Genomic DNA, 22,746 nt, shown 5'->3' with positions numbered 1-22,746 from the left:
TCAGAAACCATAAGTGGTCCATACTGTATGGACTTCCATTAGAAAAGTAAGAATAAAACAGCTTGATTTTTCCAGACCCATTTACACAACCCATATTTTCTCCATTTCTAAATACTATGGGTTATCCCCGTTTTCCATGCATTTCTACAATTAGATAAATTACTGCTGCATTTAAATTCACAACCGAAGAAAATTTAGTTTGCAGTGCAACTGGTAGTATCTTCCATAATTTTCTTCGAACTTTACATACATATTAGCACAAGTAGACACTTATTTAGCATCTACAGAATAACATAACTACAGATACGGTATTCCCTGTAAGACGCCAGCATCCACACAGTGGGACACATGCAGCTTCACATTCGACGATACTTCGCTTCATATCATTTCCATTGTCTGAATCTGGCTTTCAAACAGAGCTACTACAGACCATCGAATATATGGCTTCCAGGAATGGCTCTAGCTCTGAGCTTGTTGATAATATGCAACGACATAGGACTAACCGTGAAATTAAACCATTTCTCTGCACTTATTGCAAAGCATAGGCAGCATACTCAACAGAAAACATGTGGCTATAAAATGCATCGACGCTGGTGATGAAGAGCAATAAAAAGGACGACAACGACTTGCCTAACATGAAAATTACGTGTGGTATAGCAGTAACAGGACTGGAAGTTTTTTGATGCTCAAAGCAGGGAAAACATCAGAAGAAAATCGCTACTGGCGAATTATTCACCGAATGTAATTGGTAAGTGATTTAAAATATAATCATCGTAAAGGATTTATTCAACAGCAGTGAAATTCCAAATGACATTTTTGCAAAACTAAATATCTGTTCCTTATGTTACAATTCCTGAACCCGTAGGAACGAGACGTCCAGAGTGTCAATACAAACCTGTCTCAGTTCCAATAGCACATTATAAAAGATTAATTTAGATATTCGCATCAAATCATACATCAAATTGAAGGTAGACTGACCTAGTTTCCATACAAACATCCAATATTTGTACCTGTAGTTACACGGCACTCATCCAATGTAAAATCGAGTTGCCACACTGTGCACCAAGTCTAGAGTAATGGAAGCAATAGCCTCTTAATTTTTGTGTCTCAACTTAAAAAAAAAAAATGGTTCAAATGGCTCTGAGCGCTATGGGACTCAACTGCTGAGGTCATTAGTCCCCTAGAACTTAGAACTAGTTAAACCTAACTAACCTAAGGACATCACACACATCCATGCCCGAAGCAGGATTCGAACCTGCGACCGTAGCGGTCTCGCGGTTCCAGACTGCAGCGCCAGAACCGCGCGGCCACTTCGGCCGGCTGTCTCAACTTCGGCCAATCATTAGGTAATGGTGGAACATTAACACGATCCCTTATAAACTCCCAAAGGAAAAATCGCATGGCCTGAGGTCAGGCGAACGTGGGGTCCAGCGGAAAAGGATTAGGTCGTATTAACCATTACGAGCAATCCAACGGCCGGAGACTTCGACGTTCAGCTACACTCGTGCAAAAAGATGTTAATGAGGAGAGGCTCTATCTATTTGCCCAATATATTTTTCAGGTTCATGTTGTAACTGGGGAAAGGGCCATTCTTGCAAGTGTAACGTAAAAATATAAAAAAAAGTTACATATAAAAATTATACGCCAGTCTGCCAATGTAATTGTATTCTTAATGACTCAATAGTAGCGGTTGAAAACATTTCTCTGAAAATGACTCACAAAAATGTTCTTAATAGTGCAATATCTTTTAAGTTAGCCCGACACAGATCAGCAATTAAAAAACTAGCTCATTTATCAGGGCAGTTACGTAATCGTTGTTAGTTAATTGTCCTTTCCTTCTCTACCCTACACCACAGATATTATTCCAGGCTCGTGAGAAGTCGTGTGCTAACTGTACCAGAGATTATTTCACAAGTCTGTTCGATGTAAACTACCGCAATACGTAACTTAATATCGCGGTTTCGTCTCGATTACGCAATATAAGATAACAAGAGTAGCATCTACAAATGAAATTCTATAATCGAACTGGAATCCTCTGAACAGACCTTTTCTGCCTGGGATGTTATCTCGTTATATAAAGAAAAGCTGTAAGTAAAAATTGTTAAATTATTATCAGCGGCCGCCTGGCTCGTAGGATCTGAAGGAAAGTTTATTGTCCTAACCAACGGCACGTCTCGTAGATGAGCTAAAAGAAAAATGTTAAAGATTTTCTACGATGGCGCCTAACAATGAAAATTCTTTGTTAATGCCCATATCTATTTAGGACAATCCAGGTATCAGATTACAAACTGATTGCCGCATACACAAATCCTTTTGACAAAATAACCATTATATTTTTCTGGTTTTAAGTACAACTTACATGATTAGCTGGTACAGCAAGATGAGCTTTTCACAAGAACGTCCTCTTACGTCCGAATCCAAGCAGATAATGTTGTGGTTGGCAGGAGAGCCAACACCGTGTTACTAGAGGAAGCCGAAAGGCACGCGTTTTAGCTCACGCAGGCTGGCGTGAGGTCTGGAACAGGACAAGGAAATTAAAATTTAGAAACAAACTGACGTAGCTGGTGGAATACTTAACTTTAATCCATCAATGGTGAACATCGCTGTGGACGGTACATTATTCACAGAATCAATAGTAACTGGTAATGGCGCCTTGCTAGGTCGTAGCAAATGACGTAGCTGAAGGCTATGCTAACTATCGTCTCGGCAATTGAGAGCGTATTTTGTCAGTGAACCAGCGCTAGCAAAGTCGGTTGTATAACTGGGGCGAGTGCTAGGAAGTCTCTCTAGACCTGCCGTGTGGCGGCGCTCGGTCTGCAATCACTAATAGTGGCGACACGCGGGTCCGACGTATACTAACGGACCGCGGCCGATTTAAAGGCTACCACCTAGCAAGTGTGGTGTCTGGCGGTGACACCACAGATAAGATAAGCGAATGACAAAGGAAAGCTAGTTCATGCATAGAAGTGCAAGAGTCCATGGAATAACATGTCCATTGTAGTTCTATCTCTTCTTCCTTGGCGTAACTTGTCCGTTCTTTGTAAAATTTATCGTAAACCCAAGACCACCCAGGAGAAACAGTACACAACGTACCTATACATGCTAGCCTTGTTCCGGTACATTCAGCGAAAAACCGGTCTGTTGGCCTTTCACTTGACTTCGGGACGCAGCGCAGAAAACATTTACTTTGGGGAAACATCTTTGGCATGTTCAGGCCCCAAAATATGAACATTATGGGTATTAATCGTCCTACTTAGATGAAATCTTTTCTCATCACTGACCACCACTCGATCAAGAAAGTCATCTTCGATCTGCAACATTTCACTTGCAAAGGTATATCGCTATGCTGGATGTGTGCCGGATAACTAAAGGTGCACATATTGAACATTTGTATAAAAAACTATGTCAGTTTACTTCCAATTTTATGCATGGTTTGTTGCTAATATATAAATTAAAATTTTATAATGTACAATTGAAACTGGGACATGCTTTTATTGACAACCTGCACATCTCGTTACATCAGGGCTTAAAGCACGTACCAACTGCAACTAGTATGGATGAGTGTGTAAACGTTTTTTAAACTTTCCACTTTGTCATCTTTGTCAGATGAAGTTCAAGAATTGTTTTACGAACAGACATATTAGGACTAAGAATGTAATATAGCCTAATATGGCCAACATTCTTTTCAGACACATTTGGTAGTCTCGTTCTGTTTCCTTTACATACGCATCTGGTAGTTTCGAATTGACTGTACCATCGGCGGATGTTTTTCCCCCATGGGGGATCACTATTGAACTATAAGCGAAACGCACGTTGAACTGAAATTACCGATACACTCTTGGGAAAATTCACTCTTTGGAAACTGCAGAACAAAATATTCTTTGCTCCGAAGAGTCGCCACTTTGCGTACGTGACATACGTGACGGTGCAAGCGGGAAAAGGAGAAATTACTACTCACAAATGTGTTTCTATTAAACTGTTTGAGTTACTTTTTAACAATTGTGAACTAGAACCAAGCCTACAGCAGTTACACTTGATACTGTTAAATTTATAACTGGAACATTTTAAGGACCTTTTACATATCTAACGTACATCCATGGGCTGGACTCCGTTCTTAATAATATTTGACAGGGTACAAGCTGGTGATGGAATTACTGTTACACTCTAAACCCTTTGCTGTCTGCAAGCTAAAAACATTATCATAGCTTTAGAGTGAAAGTGAATTTGCTAAACTGTACGTTAGTTATTCTGCTCTTCAATGGATTGCAGTGGAAAATTCCACCTCCCGATGCGTGGACATTCCCAACAGTTCTCTTGTTGCTTCTAAGGCTGCTTGACGGTAATAATTCCATACGGCGACTGTAATGCGTGCAGCAGTTTCGTGTCGACCACACACCGCACGCCGAATGCCTACAGACACGCAAAGCCCCGTGAACAATGGGGCGGAGCTTTCCACGGGAACCTGTAACTTTGTTCGCCCCTCGTGTTGTTCCGCTCGCACGCGACTGCTAGGTATCCAACGTGATTCCCCGCTCAACCAAGTGTGTCCTACATTACTAGCAAAGCCTTCTGCTTTTTTTAGGTGCCTTGCGGTTTTCTATTCAGGTGTTGCAGTTTGGCAAAGTAATCCAGCGAATTACGTGCAATTCTAACAATAGCACAACTTTATTTTCTGGCGAGCTTAGACACTGATATCTTCGTTAGGCAAAGGACGTTCGTTACAAAAAGGTCATGTTAATTTAATGCGAGACTGCAAATTGCTCAAAAGCTAACTGCGGATTTAGCAAAACGGATCAAAATAAATACTGTATAATACCAAGTTTCGCAAAAATAAACACTGATGAGCCAAAAAATTAACAGAACCGATCCACTATCGATAGAATCCAGTCCAGGCGATAACAGCCTCCCCTGGCGGGGAAGGACTTCTGGTCTGTCACAAGCACGGAGCATGTATCATCAGTGAGCGAGCTCTTCTTGTGTAGAATGGGGAAGATACGCCGCTGGCCGCTGTGGTCGACCGGTTCCAGGCGCTTCAGTCCGTAACCACGCGGCTGCTACGGTCCCAGGTTCGAATCCTGCCACGGGCATGGATGTGTGTGATATTATTCGGTTAGTTAGGTTTAAGTAGTTGTAAGTTTAGGGGATTTATGACCTCAGATGTTAAGTCCCATAGTGCTCAGAGCCATTAGATTTTTTTTTTGAAAATGCGCGATCCATCTGAGTTTGACCCAGGGCAGACTATAGAGGGTGTTTCAAAAATGACCGGTATATTTGAAACGGCAATAAAAACTAAACGAGCAGCGATAGAAATACACCGTTTGTTGCAATATGCTTGGGACAACAGTACATTTTCAGGCAGACAAACTTTCGAAATTACAGTAGTTACAATTGTCAACAACAGATGGCGCTGCGGTCTGGGAAACTCTATAGTACGATATTTTCCACATATCCATCATGCGTAACAGTAATATGGCGTAGTCTCTGAATGAAATTACCCGAAACCTTTGACAACGTGTCTGGCTGAATGGCTTCACATGCAGATGAGATGTACTGCTTCAGCTGTTCAATTGTTTCTGGATTCTGGCGGTACACCTGGTCTTTCAAGTGTCCCCACAGAAAGAAGTCACAGGGGTTCATGTCTGGCGAATAGGGAGGCCAATCCACGCCGCCTCCTGTATGTTTCGGATAGCCCAAAGCAATCACACGATCATCGAAATATTCATTCAGGAAATTAAAGACGTCGGCCGTGCGATGTGGCCGGGCACCATCTTGCATAAACCACGAGGTGTTCGCAGTGTCGTCTAAGGCAGTTTGTACCGCCACAAATTCACGAAGAATGTCCAGATAGCGTGATGCAGTAATCGTTTCGGATCTGAAAAATGGGCCAATGATTCCTTTGGAAGAAATGGCGGACCAGACCAGTACTTTTTGAGGATGCAGGGACGATGGGACTGCAACATGGGGCTTTTCGGTTCCCCATATGCGCCAGTTCTGTTTATTGACGAAGCCGTCCAGGTAAAAATAAGCTTCGTCAGTACACCAAATGCTGCCCACATGCATATCGCCGTCATCAGTCCTGTGCACTATATCGTTAGCGAATGTCTCTCGTGCAGCAATGGTAGCGGCGCTGAGGGGTTGCCGCATTTGAATTTTGTATGGATAGAGGTGTAAACTCTGGCGCATGAGACGATACGTGGACGTTGGCGTCATTTGGACCGCAGCTGCAACACGGCGAACGGAAACCCGAGGCCGCTGTTGGATCACCTGCTGCACTAGCTGCGCGTTGCCCTCTGTGGTTGCCGTACGTGGTCGCCCTACCTTTCCCGCACGTTCATCCGTCACGTTCCCAGTCCGTAGAAATTTTTCAAACAGATCCTTTATTGTATCGCTTTTCGGTCCTTTGGTTACATTAAACCTCCGTTGAAAACTTCGTCTTGTTGCAACAACACTGTGTTCTAGGTGGTGGAATTCCAACACCAGAAAAATCCTCTGTTCTAAGGAATAAACCATGTTGTCCACAGCACACTTGCACGTTGTGAACAGCACACGCTTACAGCAGAAAGACGACGTACAGAATGGCGCACCCACAGACTGCGTTGTCTTCTATATCTTTCACATCACTTGCAGCGACATCTGTTGTTGAAAATTGTAACTACTGTAATTTCGAACGTTTGTCCGCCTGAAAATGTACTGTTGTCCCAAGCATAATGCAACAAACGGTGTATTTCTATCGCTGCTCGTTTAGTTTTTATTGCCGCTTCAAATATACCGGTCATTTTTGAAACACCCTGTATATGTCTCCAATAAATGGCGTAACTAACGTGGAACCACGTTCAGACGTCGGGGGTGGCGCGGCTACACCTTATTACAGATGTCGAACCTCGTAGGCTGCGCAGACTGGTAAAACAGGACACAAACTGTGGTGGAACTAACACCAGACTTTAATGCTCGGCAGAGAACACGTGTGTCTGAACGCACAGTGCACTGAGGACTCCTAACGTTGGGACTCGGCAGCCAACGACCCAAAATTGTGCCAATGTTAACATCATGACATCCGCAACAACGACTGAAATGGGCACGTGACCATCGGCGCTGGACATTGGCGCAGTGGCAGAGCACTGCATGGTCTGGTGAATCACGATGCCTTCTTCATCACGCCGATGGGAGTGTAAGAATCCGTCGTCTTCCAAGGAAACAGCTCCTTGACACCTGTAGTGAGGGACGGAGGGAAGCTGCCGGCGGCCCCATTATGTTCTGGTTAACGTTCAAATGGTCATCCATGGGTCCAGAGGAGTTCGTGCAAGGCACCATGACGGCCAAGGAGTATCATACACGTTCATGAAGATCAGGTTTCCCAACGGCATTGGAATTTTTCCACATGGTAAGGCACCTTGTCACAAGGCTAGGGGTGTGATGGAGTGGCTCGAAGAACACAGTGGCCAGTTGTAATTCATTGGCTAGATCCTCAACTAGCCAGATCTGAACCTGGTCGAAAACATTAGGGATGTGATTGAATATGGCGCCAGAACTTATCCTCTGCCCCCCGTCCCGCCCCCCTCCCATTTACGGGAATTTGCTGACTTGTGTTGCAGATGTGGTGAAAACTCCCTCCATCAACCTACCACGACGCGTAGCCGCTATTTTCCTTTCCATAGAAGGTCATACTGGCTATTTAGTGGTTGGTCGTTATGCTCTGGCTTACCAGTATAGACGTAGTTAGTACTCGGTGTTAGCCTGTTATCTCACTGGGGGTTGTCGGTGCGTTTTCCGAGCTGTTATATCGTTGCTTACTGGCGCGATCCGTTTTGCTGTCACGCCAACGGTTGGGGCTTCGGTGGCCTTGTAGCTGGCTCTTTGGTTGGAGGAAGTGAGAGGCAGGTTGTGGACGGGCGGTAGGGCAGTGAAAGAGAGGAACGGGTGACGAACGGTGAGCGTGAGATTACGGGGCCAGATCGGTGGTCATACGTCCAAGTACAGGGTGTTTCAAAAATGACCGGTATTTTTGAAACGGCAATAAAAACTAAACGAGCAGCGATAGAAATACACCGTTCGTTGCAATATGCTTGGGACAACAGTACATTTTCAGGCAGACAAACTTTCGAAATTACAGTAGTTACAATTTTCAACAACAGATGGCGCTGCGGTCTGGGAAACTCTATAGTACGATATTTTCCACATATCCACCATGCGTAGCAATAATATGGCGTAGTCTCTGAATGAATTTACCCGAAACCTTTGACAACGTGTCTGGCGGAATGGCTTCACATGCAGATGAGATGTACTGCTTCAGCTGTTCAATTGTTTCTGGATTCTGGCGGTACACCTGGTCTTTCAAGTGTCCCCACAGAAAGAAGTCACAGGGGTTCATGTCTGGCGAATAGGGAGGCCAATCCACGCCGCCTCCTGTATGTTTCGGATAGCCCAAAGCAATCACACGGTCATAGAAATATTCATTCAGGAAATTAAAGACGTCGGCCGTGCGATGTGACCGGGCACCATCTTGCATAAACCACGAGGTGTTCGCAGTGTCGTCTAAGGCAGTTTGTACCGCCACAAATTCACGAAGAATGTCCAGATAGCGTGATGCAGTAATCGTTCCGGATCTGAAAAATGGGCCAATGATTCCTTTGGAAGAAATGGCGGACCAGACCAGTACTTTTTGAGGATGCAGGGACGATGGGACTGCAACATGGGGCTTTTCGGTTCCCCATATGCACCAGTTCTGTTTATTGACGAAGCCGTCCAGGTAAAAATAAGCTTCGTCAGTAAGCCAAATGCTGCCCACATGCATATCGCCGTCATCAATTCTGTGCACTATATCGTTAGCGAATGTCTCTCGTGCAGCAATGGTAGCGGCGCTGAGGGGTTGCCGCGTTTGAATTTTGTATGGATAGAGGTGTAAACTCTGGCGCATGAGACGATACGTGGACGTTGGCGTCATTTGGACCGCAGCTGCAACACGGCGAACGGAAACCCGAGGCCGCTGTTGGATCACCTGCTGCACTAGCTGCGCGTTGCCCTCTGTGGTTGCCGTACGTGGTCGCCCTACCTTTCCAGCACGTTCATCCGTCACATTCCCAGTCCGTTGAAATTTTGCAAACAGATCCTTTATTGTATCGCTTTTCGGTCCTTTGGTTACATTAAACCTCCGTTGAAAACTTCGTCTTGTTGCAACAACACTTTGTTCTAGGCGGTGGAATTCCAACACCAGAAAAATCCTCTGTTCTAAGGAATAAACCATGTTGTCTACAGCACACTTGCACGTTGTGAACAGCACACGCTTACAGCGGAAAGACGACATACAGAATGGCGCACCCACAGACTGCGTTGTCTTCTATATCTTTCACATCACTTGCAGCGCCATCTGTTGTTGAAAATTGTAACTACTGTAATTTCGAAAGTTTGTCCGCCTGAAAATGTACTGTTGTCCCAAGCATATTGCAACAAACGGTGTATTTCTATCGCTGCTCGTTTAGTTTTTATTGCCGTTTCAAATATACCGGTCATTTTTGAAACACCCTGTATGTGGCTGCTTGTACTGGGCCGTGTTGGTGTGGAGTGTTGGGCTCTACGCTGTAGCGCCCGGTTGACTGTCCGGGTTTGCGAGTGACAGTTTCCTGCCGTGGGCGTCGTGATGACGTTGATTTTCCCTGGTCCCTCCAGTCCTACCATATTTTTGGACACTATACTTCTGTTTATTGATTTTGGCACCTGTGCTCGAACTTGCTCCCGTTAGGCTGGTTTGCTCGCTGTTCTTCGTCACTCCGTATTGAAGCTACTAAATTCGCCCTCCCCCTTCTGTGTGTGATTTCCTCTTATGCATTCTATATTTGACAGTATACAGGGTGGTCCATTGATCGTGACCGGCCCAAATATCTCACGAAATAAGCGCCAAACGAAAGAACTACACAGAAGGAAACTTGTCTAGCTTGAAGGGGGAAACCAGATAACGCTATGGTTGACCAGCTAGATGGCGATGCCATAGGTCAAACATATCAACTGCGTTTTTCAAAATAGGAACCCCCATCTTTTATTACATATTCGTGTAGTACGTAAAGAAATATGAATGTTTTAGCTGGAACACTTTTTTCGCTTTGTGATGGATGGCGCTGTAATAGTCATCGACACAAGGTGTCAGCAACGCACTGTGCAAGCTGGAGTGGTTCCGTAATGGTGTCCGCTGTGTCTACATGCAGTGGACTGGTTCCTGAGGTCCAACTGAAACTATCATTGACGGGATATGGTTATGTTGTGTTCCTTGGAGACAATTTGCAGCCTTTCGCGGACTTCATATTCTCAGCTTTTATGGATAACAATATCCCAAGCCACTGGGACACAATGGTTCGCGATTTGTTTGTCTGGAAAACATCTTGGACAATTAAAAAAAAAAGTTATCAGATGTTTGTGAATTCCTAAGGGACCAATTTACTGAGGTCATCGATCCCTAGACTTACACACTACTTAAACTAACTTATACTGAGAACAACCCACACACCCATGCCCGAGGGAGGGGCCGCACAACCCTTGACATGACGCCTCAAACCGCGCGGCCATTCCGCACGGCCATCGACAGTTCAAGGGTATGATTTGGCAACCTATCGAACCATGACGATACACAATCGACAGGTTAGTTTGTGCACAAAATCCAGCACCGGCAACATTTTTGCAATTATGGACGGCTTTAGAGGGAGCATGTCTGAGTATTTCTGCACAGGATTTCCAACGTCATGTTGGGTCCATTCGACTTGGAGTTGCTGCACTATGCCGAGCAAAAGGAAATGCGACACGATATTAGGAGGTGTCCCATGATTTTTGTGATCTCAACGTAAGCTTTTTGGTTATTGAGTTCTCGATGAGGATAGACTGAAAGAGAAAAGAAGAGCTAGTATATTGTGCTGGATGCTACACAACACATAGCAGTGTATTGACTCAGTAGAATTACAGACAACCGCGAGCATTTGCTTATGAAATACTTGTTTATTTCAATTGGTTAGTTTCCGATGCTCCTAAGCCTCATCTTTAGATAGGACATGCCAATGTTACATATTTATGTTTGTTGCTTGCTTATGTGACAAAAGATAGGGAACATTTTAATATACCGCCATGAATGGCATTATTGTTAATATTTATCTGTTAACTTTCATTTTCATTTCTAATGGACACAGAATCAATTACTAAATAGCATAAACACAGGGTTTCAGCAAATATGTGCTAGCATCCAGCATGTGCTGTACAACTGAAGTGCGCCATAGAGTCAATGATATAATAATTACCTGACACTGTTAGCGATATAGGAGATGAGTTTTAAATATGGTGTTGACGTTTTTAGTAAAACTATTTATTTGCCGACATGGAAAGGATGAATACGTCGATTACTAGTTTCGACCAGTTAAATGACCATATTTAGATCTGAAAGTTTAAGAGTCGGCTACAGGCATATGTTCATAATACAAAGAACAGATGAAGTTAATGATTTCTTATTAGGTGAAAGAGAACATACAACATAGCAGAAGGTCGTTTCTGTACCGACTACTGAACTTAGACGCTTTGACACAATCGTGTTAACAGTTGTAAACCCTAACATAACTTTGAACAAAACTTATGAAAATAATCCACACTTATGGGTAGAGAATAAATACGTAAACAGACATTGAATAACAAGAACTGAAAATTATGATTACAATATATATGTATTAGATACGCTATGCATCACATCGTTGTAGAATATAACGGATTCATCATGGTAATGTAATGAGACAGTAAAAGAAGTAATCATGATTGTTGACAGTATCGGATGATGCTATCTATCTAACAGCAGTAGTTGGACTTATAACACTACAGCAGCGTATTTACGTAGCTTATGTAATCAGATACCAAATTTGGCTTGTTACGTACTATGTCCCAACAGAACAAATCAGTCCTGTCACGGAAAAGCCCGTATAACGCTCCTAACTGCTACTGCTATACCTTAACCTCAAAACTGGGGGCAGTTTACAAAACAGAATTATTTTGTTATAGCGATTATGGTATAAAGCAACAGAGCAGTGTTACCCTCTGAGAGGAATTTTGTTAAGTTGACCGTGTTGTTCCTAACGGAAGTGGCTTATCGGAAATGAAAGTCAGAATTACGTAAATATTTGAATAGTACCAAACAAAATTTTGCCTATCTGCACTGTTCAACGGATAAAGAAAACGGCCGCCAGCCTAACTAGGCAAGAGAATGATTAACATTCTCATTTAAGAAAGTAGGTATAAGTAACTATAACGGACAAACACAACCTAGACTTGGCCACACGCGAGTGCAATGAACTCTGACACACATGTTTTAAGATTGAAGCTAACAACTGGAGCAGCACAAAAACTATTTGCAAAATTATAACACGTACAGAAAAACACTATCACTTTCAGGGATTACACAAACTGAGTGGTCTTTATACTGTTAATATGCACACAAGAGAGACAACCACTTAGTAATCATGAACATATAATTTCCTACTATGCAGTTTTCTACTTTTCCTACCGTGAGACATAAAATTAACATTAATGTAAGATACTGACCCACTTTCTGAGATTAACAACAGGCAGTAATGTGATCATTTACGAAGCAAAACTCTATAAGCCTCAGTTTTACTAGGAAAATTATTTCAGCAAGCATCATTAACTCTAACTCACTCTCTTGCCACATTAACTTTAACTTTCACTTTACTATGTTCAAGAGGCATTAATTATAAAACTGGGTTTTAACGTACTTTTAGTAAGGACACTCGGTAATCACTTTAGTTCAAACGGAGAGGATCTTGAGAGGTGTTATGATGAGGAGAAAAGTCAAGGTAGGTACATAAATTCGGATATAAATTACCTTATATTTCAGCACATTAGCACATCCATTAAGCTGATCCTTCACTGTACATCATCATAGTATTACGTTGCAATGATTGCGCAATGTGGTGGCAACTGCATGTTGGTAGGTGGAATAGCAGGCAGAATTGCTGGACTCTCTCATTTCTTGGTGGCGATGATAGATACAAATTCCAGAATAGTTCCAGCTATTTATCCATCCATCCGAGGCCTTAGAAAGAAGCAAGAAAAGACTCTCTCGGAATCAGCACAATATGCATCCTTTACATAGCGGTGCTTGGACTCGTAGCTCATCTCCGACTGGTGGCTCATCCCCGACTGACTATCAGTTCCACCTTTTCCACCTAGGCCAACCACAATTTGCGCGCGCTACACAGTTCCATTCCCGAGGGGAACCACTACCCCTCTTATACACAGAATACTAAGAGCCCTAAGTGAGGATCAGCAATTTACATAACAGCAACCAAATGCATTAAATAAAACAAAATATTTACACATATTGACATCTCTACAAAAAATTATTCACACAAAATTACAATCATATACAGTAAGTTTTATTCCCTCCAATTGGGACAAAGCATTTAAACGAGAGATATGCTACACAGCATACAATCAGACCATGACTCAAAGTTTGTGCAAAGAAAGAAATATACAGTTTTATGTTATCGATTCAATCGCACACAGTTACAGGAGCTCAGCGATGTAACATTAAATGAAACCAAAGTAAAATAGCATTAGAGCTATGTGTTACAGACTGACCGATTTTGTGCAAACAAACTTTCGAATCACTGAAGTTGTCATCACGTAGCAGTTCATCAAGCATACGATACTTTTATAGAATAATATAAAATTATGAAAACAATATGCAGTAGTTTAAAAAGTATAGGATCTAGAGTATACTGCAATGTTTAATACGTAAAAAATTTGGAGTTTGAGCAGTAGTTAGAGCCATTGGATGGCGTAGGCGATAAAGATTGCCATCACTGGCACCGACGCGCAACCAGCTTCCATGAGACAACACAACAGACCTTTTCCCTGCGCTCCACTCAGCTCTCGCTTGACACCACTCAAATCCCAAATGGCGGTTGTTTGGGATCTGTGGAATGCACGCTAGACAGCGTCTGGCTCAGAGATGCCCTTGAAGTAACCGATTTGTAAGAGTTCGTTGTGTCACTGCGGTGCCAACTGCTGCTGAAATTGCTGCTACAGATGCAGTACGATGCCCCAGAACCATATTCCGAACACGATGATCTTCCCTCTTGGTAATGCCACATCGCCGCCCGTAGCACGGTCTTCTTGCGAACATACATTCCCCCGACCACCGCCGCCAGCAACCATGTGCAGTGGTGACTTTCCTGCCAAGTCTTTCTGCAATATCACAGAATTGATATACAGTTTCTTGTAGCCCTATTAACAAGACCTCGTCCAAACTCAGTGAAGTATTGAGGATACCGTCTTTGACGCGTTGAAGGCATTCTTGACAAAAATCGGCTCACCGAGTCTGTTTTCAAAGATAATTAACGCTCACGACCGTTACAATGTGTATTTGAAGCGAACCTCATTTGCATTCTCATAGTGGTGCGACTACAGCCATCCTTATGCGACTGGCGCGACATTTCAAAAGAATTAATCTTTCAAATGTAGAAACACGCCTACCAACTTTTGTTTATGCCGCCCAACTCCTTTTTGATGTCGCGATTTTTTTTCCGTCAGTGCATTTTTCTTCACATACTTATTGGGTGTCACTGTATGTACTCATGGTATTTGTGCCTTGATAATACTTATTTTTTTCCCGTCACCGCACTTTTCATCACGCAATTATTGTGTATCGCTCTATGTATTCATGATTCTTGTCCTTTTATAATACTTACTTTTATGTAACGTTTCCATTTGCCTTATATATATATATATATATATATATATATATATATATATATATATATATATATATATATATATATATATATATATATATAGGGAGGTCCATTGATTGTGACCGGTCCAAATATCTCTCGAAATAAGCATCAAACGAAAGAAGTACAAACAACGAAACTCGTCTAGCTTGAAGGGGGAAACCAGATGGCGCTATGGTTGGCCCGCTACATGGCGCTACCATCGGCCAAACGGATATCAACTGCGTTTTTTTAAATGGAACCCCCATTTTTATCACATTTTCGTGTAGAACGTAAAGAAATATAAATGTTTTAGTTTGACCACTCTTTTCGCTTTGTGATAGATGGCGCTGTAATAGTCACAATTTTAGACGAACTGTTGGTAACAGGTAGGTTTTTTAAATTAAAATACAGAACGTAGGTACGTTTGAACATTTTATTTCGGTTGTTCCAATGTGATACATGTACCTTTGTGGACTTATAATTTCTGAGAACGCAGGCTGTTACAGCGTGATTACCTGTAAATACCACATTAATGCAATAAATGCTCAAAATGATGTCCGTCAACCTCGATGCAATACGTGTAACGACATTCCTCTCAACAGCGAGTAGTTCGCCCTCCGTAATGTTCGCACATGCATTGACAATGCGCTGACGCATGTTGTCAGGTGTTGTCGGTGGATCACGATAGCAAATATCCTTCAACTTTCCCTCACAGAAAGAAACCCTGGAACGTCAGATCCGGTGAACGTGCGGGCCATGATATGGTGCTTCGACGACCAATCCACCTGTCATGAAATACGCTGTTCAGTACCGCTTCAACCGCACCATGTGCCGGAAATTCATCATGTTGGAAGTACATCGCCGTTCTGTCATGCAGTGAAACATCTTGTAGTAACATCGGTAGAACATTACGTAGGAAATCAGTATACATTACACCACTTAGATTGCCATCCATGAAATGGGGGCCAATTATCCTTCCTCCCATAATGCCGCACCATACAATAACCCGCCAAGGTCGCTGATGTTCTACTTGTCGCAGCCATCGTGGATTTTCCGTTGCCCAGTAGTGCATATTATGCCGGTTTAAGTTACTGCTGTTGGTGAATGACGCTTCGTCGCTAAGTAGAACGCGTGCAACAAATCTGTCACCGTCCCGTAATTTCCGCTGTGCCCAGTGGCAGAACTGTACACGACGTTCAAAGTCGTCGCCATGCAATTCCTGGTCCATAGAAATATGGTACGAGTGCAGTCGATGTTGCTGTAGCATTCCCAACGCCGACGATTTTGAGATTCCCGATTCTCGCGCTATTTGTCTGCTACTGATGTGCGGATTAGCTGCGACAGCAGCTAAAACACCTACTTGGGCATCATCATTTGTTGCAGGTCGTGGTTGACGTTTCACATGAGGCTGAACACTTTGTTTCCTTAAATAGCGTAACTATCTGGCGAACGGTCCGGACACTTGGATGATGTCCTCCAGGATACCGAGCAGCATACATAGCACACGTCCGTTGGGCATTTTGATCACAATAGTCATACATCAACACAATATCGACCTTTTCCGCAATTAGTAAACGGTCCATTTTAACACGGGTAATGTATCATGAAGCAAATACCGTCGGCACTGGCGGAATTTTACGTGATACCACGTACTTATACGTTTGTGACTATTACAGCGCCATCTATCACAAAGCGAAAAAAGTGGTCCAACTAAAACATTCTTATTTCTTTACGGACTATACGAATATTTAATAAAAAATGGGGGTTCCTATTTAAAAAAAACGGAGTTGTTATCCGTTTGACCTATGTCAGCGCCATCTAGCGGGCCAACCATAGCGCCATCTGGTTTCCCCCTTCAAGCTAGACCAGTTTCGTTCTTTATAGGTTTTTCGTTTGATGTTTATTTCGTGAGATATATGACCCGATCACGATCAATGGACTACCCTGTATATTTTTATCAAATCATGGTCGCAAGTTATAGCCTTCTTTTTTTTTTTTCAGAATGAAAAACTGACATGCATTTAGATGCAGTCAACAAGTAAATATGCTTTTAGGTGCCCTGAACATAGGTCAAAACAGTTTTCTCTCATAACATGTGTACCATTTCCAGTATTTATGGTCCGCTACTTGCGTGGCGGCCATTCACGATAACTACATTTGAAATTTGTAAAAGTGGCTCGTATCGCAGATTCATAATTGTGAACATACTATTGTCTCATATATAGTCTGTCATTGTGCGTCAAAATGATTCCACACAGTCTAACGTACTGCACTATCGAAATGTCAGTCTTTATCACCTGGCCTTTCAGTAGCTCTCACTATTGGTGCAGGTTTCATATTTTTAAGTATAAAGCGTCTTATTGCACTCTTCATTACTTTGTAGACTACAGAGTAGTTTTTTATTATTTTAGATTATTCAGTAAAAGTATCGTAGGTTTACTGAACCGTCACCAGGTAATTCCTTAAATGATTCAAAAGTCATTGCACAAAATATCGGTCTATCTTTCTGTTTCTTCTTGTTTTGTCCCATTGTATGACTGTGATGTATGTGATATGCTGCACGAGGAAATGGTGCGTAACGTATTAAATCTGTATATATTATAACCACAATTTTACTTACGTCTTATTCAAAATCAGTTTTCGTACATGTGTTTTGTGGCGGTGACTGTATGTTACTTCTATAAATTTTGTTGAACTTTATCTTACAGTTTACAATTGAAAACACGAATGTGACAACGCTTCTGGCGTCAGTAGTCAATGTAGACTCTGCTTCCTGTTGTGTTGTGTGTACTCTTACAGGTATTATAGAATCATTAATTTCCTCTAACCTTTGAGTTATGAATACAAAAGGATTCAAGTTGCAGTAGTTGTTCGGGACTGAAGTCTCTTTCACAGGAGAGAATTGTGTGCAGATCTGTATGAGAAAAGTCTTCCAGCTGAAGATAGAAAAACAATAACAGCAGTCAGCCTGCGTGTCACCCTATATTTAAATCGAACAGTACGATGCACACAGTCACAACACTTTTCTTCCTCGTGTTTATTCGTATGTTTACTCCCCCTTCCAGAACTAAATAATTTCAAATCCTCTTTAGTTATCATTGTGACCTATTTTGTTCACTGAAATACAAGAACCAAAGCGGGTGGAAGCTTCCACAAGGCAAACGACACACTGACAATAGCGTCTCTACGACATTGGTCTTATATGAGGTATTAACGAATATGACTTTAGATATAATAAATGTAGAAATTATATACAACTGATACGGAACAGACTACATTAATGCAACGTGTCTTTATTTAATTGCAGGTATGACGGCACAATTAGTGAGAATCCTGCTGAAAACTTTCAGTACGTTCGTTGCTGACTGAAATTAGGTTATTCTGGAAGAGGCCAATTATGAGTTGAGGAAATATGTGGAAGATATTGCAACTCATCTATCTCCATGCACTAAAGTACTTCTGCTCAACATTCACACAGTCATCAGATCTATAATTCTCAAGACGTTTGTCTCACACTACTTAAATACGACTCATATCTGTATTTGAGCATCACTAATTAAGCCTTGTTAGTGGCTCTCAGCATTGATTTTCCTTATTTGATGATTTACCAACACACCTTTCACTCTCACATAGCTCAGCTATGAATAATGATGCACATCGAAAAGCTCTTGAGTCATCGATGACGCACATCTTGTCTTCCTTTATCAAATACATACGAAGTGTGAAGCACTCAGCATACAAGACTTCCATACCTAAGTCTTTATCCAGCACGATTACGAAACTCTTAAAGTGCTCTATCTTTATATGAAAGTATGTTCAATCACCAGTAAAAGTAGCACGTTTCCCCTTCCTGGCTGTATCCTACCGCTGCTCAGTCATTTCTCCTTCATATAGTCGTGCTCACTATCTCTGGTGTCCCCTTTCGCAGATAAAATAGCAATACCTACTTCTTGTGGTTTGTCTGCATTCCCATAAGAATACAGAACACATTCAAAGGAGCACAAATTGTTTTCACTATTGCATTTATTTTAAGGAAGTAGAGATACCCTATCGTGTATACCAGTCAAACGGATGAATTATCCAGTCAGTAGAGCACGTGTAGATCGAAGTGTAATTACACCACCTTCGAGCTTGTCTTATGTGAATAGATAAACAGTCGCCCACAGTCGCTGTTTCACACTCCGACGCTTATCGTCAGACCTCGAATCTCTCAACTGTACCAGAAAGTGTCACACAATCGAAATTAATTTCAGTGTTTGCAAAAATATATTGAAAATGTTGTTTTCACTGAAGTTCCAGAGAGCGCAATTTTAACAGCTGAAATAAAGAGAAGACACGTTGTCAAAACCTCCAGCTAACGTTATTCCAAGGAAAATACAACTAATCCACGATAGAGCTAAAGTCCTTTCAGATTTTACAACTCGCCATATAGAACAAAACAGTCTCGCTAAGAATGTGAACGAGGAATGCACACCCTTTAGTCAGCTACAGTGTCCATCGTGTTTGCTAATGGGGAACAACTGTTTGCCTACGAATATCTGTGGATTCTGAAATCCAACCGGTTGGCCATGCCTGCTGTATTACAGTTTGATTACGTCTTTGACTTATTTACCAGTTAAACTACTTATTTTGGGTAGCAAGTACATTAATATCTAAAATATTTTGTTTCCATTCGTGAAAATCGCTTAGGGAAGTTACTTGACAGGGCTGCACTGACAACTATTATTCGGTGATGGAACAATAGGTCCTTATCTTCGACTACTGGCAAGAACTCTGATGCCATACCGGTTCCTAAGACACCAAGTACGAGTCGACAATAGAAATTTTCAACTCACATTAGGCAAATGCATCCAACTATATGTATTCCTACAGAGAACTAGTGTACCACGAGCTCTGCTAGTCCGTTTATAAATTTATTAGCCATTACATATACGATAATACATTACAGTACTTGCTGCATGGCATACGCTCCAAGAGCGGATAAGAAGAAAAGTTGTCCTGCTTCATCTGTCATATAAGGATAGCGCTAGATTCCACTGTAGGTATTACATTCTCGGTACCTACATTACTGACAGTCTCCCATTTATTAATTAATTTACTCATCGATCCTACGTAGATCCTAAAATCTTCAATGTTTGCAACAATTCAAATTACACAGTGACAAACGACACAATTTTTAGAAACTTAAGCGATAAGCTTTTTCTATACATTTTAATACTGTTTATGCTCAAGTAAATTTTATGTAATCTAGCACCTATTAAATTAAAAGTAATCGCTACTTTAAAAAAACATGCTTCTTTATTCATATTAGGCAGCTGCTGTGTATCTGATCTTATGATAATATGTAGATCATGGTAATCAAATTTTTTCAATAAAAACCCAATTCCCTGTAAACTGTAATAATAAAAGCCTGTTTATAATACACTACTGTTTATCATGGAGCTGTAACGCGTAACGATGCTACTTCCCGTGTACCTAACACAGATTCTATATCTGTAAATGTAAATAAAACAGAGAATTGTTGATGGGTGGCTAATCGCCCACGTTTCGAATTTTATTTTGATTTGCTGGGACACCCAGTGTATTGATGTGCATGACTCGAGAACTTACTGAATCCATTTCAAGCAAATTACATAACTGTATTCTGACATACAGAGAAGGATGTGAGGTCTACATGGAAATTACCTTTGTGTCCTGCATTCTGACTGTGCAGGACAGTTCAGGTGAACCCCTTTATTAACCATAAAATCATCTGAGAAGTGTATATAGCGCGAGAAGAGTATCAGAATTCCAAGATCGTTATAAAGCCGTTTAATACAATATTCTAATAGACCCCTTTTGCTCATCTTCAGCACAATCAGGAGAGATTGTCCACGCACATAATGGGAAACACTGTATGATTTTTATTTTTGACTATATTTCTTTAAAATTAGATTCAGCATTCCCTGAGTGGGTTCTCCGCCATTGAAGAAAGTAATAGATTTCTTGTTACTTGGCTTCCACGTCCGCTAACTGAAATATTTTATAATTTTTTTACGAGAATGGAGATTGTAATCCCAGTCTGGTGTTGAGACAAAAATGGTTCAAATAGCTCTGAGCACTATGGGATTTAACATCTGAGGTCATCAGTCCCCTAGAACTTAGAACTACTTAAACCTAACTAACCTAAGGACATAACGCACATCCATGCCCGAGGCAGGATTCGAACCTGCGACCGTAGCGGTCGCGCGGTTCTAGACTGTAGTGCCTAGAACCGCTCGGCCACACCGGCCGGCCGTGTTGAGACCTGCGCAGCAAATGATGTGGACCGACTGGATTTTAGAAAATGTAATTTGCATGTTGTGATTTTGTACTCACTAAATGCTGTATGATTTATTCTTTTCTGAATGACACAAAATAAGTAAGAAAGGACAATGCAGACTAGAAATCACGCCAATGGCGGATGGGTGCCACATCGGAGTGTTTCGTCTTCCCTGCTAGGAATTCTAAAAAGCAAACCTCATAATACAATGAATGATAAATAAACATGTGGACTGGTTAAGTGATAAACAGCACTTAAGTAAATCAAAATAAGTTAGTATAATGTGAAATCGTTACAACTACAGCCCACGATGTTTACAGTTCGAAAGCCGAAAGGGGAAAGACAAATGCAAATAGCCAGACTTAACCCAGCTGCGCTCAAAAAAATTTGAAGTCTGTGCCTTCTTTTATTACGCAGATACGAACATCGACTCCTTGGTTGCCAAAATTTATCCAATGTTTTCTACATAAAGTTAGTTTTTCAGAAAAGGGTTGTTACAAACTTAAAGAGAGAACAATTTTCAACTACAGTTGCTCAGAGAAACTGTAGTATTACAAGAAGCGAATATTAACTGGGCCTAAATATTTGTTCCTTTTTTTACTTTCTGAGGTAATAAAAAAGAAAATACAGCTTCTGTCACAGGTTATGTTATTTTTACGGACAGGAAAAATGCAAACAGCGCTTCGTGTGCGTGGTATCATATTTGTCAGTCACTCAGTGAGGGTGCCTTTACAATTTCGACACGCCCTTTTATCAGTCTGAATGCTGCGGCGAAGTGGTTCGTTGCGAAACGGAGATTAAAAACAGTCCTCAGCCAAACAGCGCTGCTTTTTCCGAGGTTTTCAAGTTTGACTAAGTGTGCTGCTACTGGAATACATGAGAAGTTTTGAATTAAAACTGTCCGCTATTATTTGTGCAACAACTTCCAATGACAGAGTTTGAATTACATCTTTGCTTTTAAATAAATGTTTCAGAGCGCACCTCTTTCCAGAAATGATTTCTTTCGAATTTTACTTATTTGTGCCGTTCGGTGGACTCTTCGTTCAGAACTTTATTTACTGCCGTGGTTTGCTGATTCACTCCACCAAACGACGGAAAGTACCGAGAAAATGTTGCGATGAGTTGCAGCTGTGTCGATATTGGTTTATCTCTTGTCCATTCACGACACTAGGCGATGTTTGGGCTATGATTTGATATTATTTATACTACTATAGAATGAGAAGTCGTAGCTTAAACTGTTACCAAAAATCTCCTATATTTCTTGACCGATTTAGTTTAAATTTTTGTGCGATACTCTAATAAACCTTCGGACGGACGTAGGCTAGATAATTTTTGAAACTATATAGTAATTAAGTATTTATATATTATATAAAAGCGAAATGTTTTAGCAAAATCTGAGGAAGTTCTTGAGCGATTTGCCTAATATACGTTCGGACACACATAGACAACATTTTTTTTAGTATGTACACTGCATAAAGTTATATACAAAATCAATACTTGTAAAAGAAGTTATCTCGTAGTTTGTTAACAAATTCACACGATGCTCTAATGAACGTGTCTATGGAGAAAGACAATTGTTTTAACACGTATCGTATATATATAATGTAAAGGCGAAAGGTTCTTAGCAATATCTGTGAAAGTTCTTGAGCTGTATACAGGGTGCGTCAAACAAATGTATACACACCTTGAAGC

The sequence above is a fragment of the Schistocerca nitens genome, chromosome 7, assembly GCF_023898315.1.
Source record: "Schistocerca nitens isolate TAMUIC-IGC-003100 chromosome 7, iqSchNite1.1, whole genome shotgun sequence".
Classification (NCBI taxonomy): domain Eukaryota; kingdom Metazoa; phylum Arthropoda; class Insecta; order Orthoptera; family Acrididae; genus Schistocerca; species Schistocerca nitens.
Note: the sequence above shows the minus strand (reverse complement) of the source record.